Source organism: Theobroma umbraticum, unplaced genomic scaffold, assembly GCF_002168275.2.
Source record: "Theobroma umbraticum cultivar Fairchild unplaced genomic scaffold, ASM216827v3 scaffold_2.0, whole genome shotgun sequence".
Lineage (NCBI taxonomy): Eukaryota > Viridiplantae > Streptophyta > Magnoliopsida > Malvales > Malvaceae > Theobroma > Theobroma umbraticum.
Window position 1 is genome coordinate 715,909 of NW_018397277.1, and position 1,619 is coordinate 717,527.

Genomic DNA, 1,619 nt, shown 5'->3' on the forward strand with positions numbered 1-1,619 from the left:
TAAAGGTGGATGCAAGCTAAGGCATGAAGTGCGTAATGTATGCTATCCCCTAAGATTTGACTAACTAGGTTCCTTTTATGGGTCAAAGAAACTAAAGTAGAAAAGTCCATAACCATCTTAGTGGAAAAGCATGTGATAGATTTAATTTTATGCGATTTATTAAATGCTATGCATGCTAATCAAATGAGACCTTAATAAAACAAAAAGGATAAAATCCCTCGGTAAATATTGAGTCACATACCATATGTGATTAAGTAGCCTTCCACCGTATAGCAAGATAACCTGGCTACTTTTTTAATCGGAGGCTTGTTGAGCACACTCAAGGCCACACTTTTACACGAGTATGTTTGAGCTATTGGTGGGTCTTACTCAACTAGTTTCATAAAATCTGGATGCTTGGAAACTTGATTATTATGGAAACTAGAGGTAAAGGCTAGGCGAAAAATATATGATACGTTTAGGCAATGTGTTGTCAGCTAGCTAATCTTGGAGTCGTATAGTGATATGATTGGTAAGCTTAGTTACATATCTAATCCACCTATCATAGTTTGTTGACCGCACTCAAGGCCATGACTAGATGGATGGGATCCTAGCCCATTAAGGGAATCCTAGTAGAGATCTCTCGACGTGATATGGAGGGTTATCATCTTGTAGAAAATAGTGGGAGAATTGTTTAAAATTTTAAAACCTTGTTTTAAATACTTTATGCATGATGTTTACTTATTGTTTTATTTTATCTATTTAGGCATAATTTATATTCATTGCTAATAATCTATCACTACGGAGCATCTTGGATGCAAAGAAACTCACTGGCCCAAACTTCCTCGATTGGTTTTCGAATCTCAAGATCGTCTTGAAACAAGAAAAAAAATCTTATGTCCTTGACACTCTCATTCCACCAGTCCCTATTGCTGATGCTAGTGTTAAGGATAAAAAGGCATATCAATGTCATAAGGATGACAATGATCAAGCAACATGCATGATGCTAGCTAGTATGACCCTGAGCTCCAAAAGCAACATGAACACATGGATGTCCAATCCATGATTTTTCACCTTAGAGAACTGTTCGATAAGGAGGGGCGTATTGAGAGATAGGAGATCTCTAAAGAACTATTTCGATGCAAGATGGTAGAAGGCAGTTCTGTTAGACCCCATGTGCTAAAGATGATTGGACTGAGCGAGAGACTTGGACAATTGAGATTAGCAATGGATCATGAGCTAAGTATAGACTTAGTTCTACAATCTCTTCTTGATAGCTTTAGTCGGTTCGTGCTGAACTTTCATATGAATCGATTGAAAGCCACTCTTCCTAAGCTTTTGAATATGCTTGACATAGCTGAAAGGTCTATCAGGAAAGATAAGGGATCATTGCTTCTTGTTTTTTCTTCCAAGGCTCATATGAAGCAATGGAAGAAGAAAGCCCAAAAGGGGAAGAAGGTAAAATTGCAAAATGAGCAGGCACTGAAGCCTAAAAGAGGTGTCAAAAAAGACAAAGAGAAAGATATTTGCCATCATTGTAGCCAACTTGGGCATTGGAGAAGGAACTGCAAGGAGTACCTAGCTACCGTGAGCAAGAAAAAGAAGCTTATTGAAGTTTTTGATTCAGGTACCATTTGCTA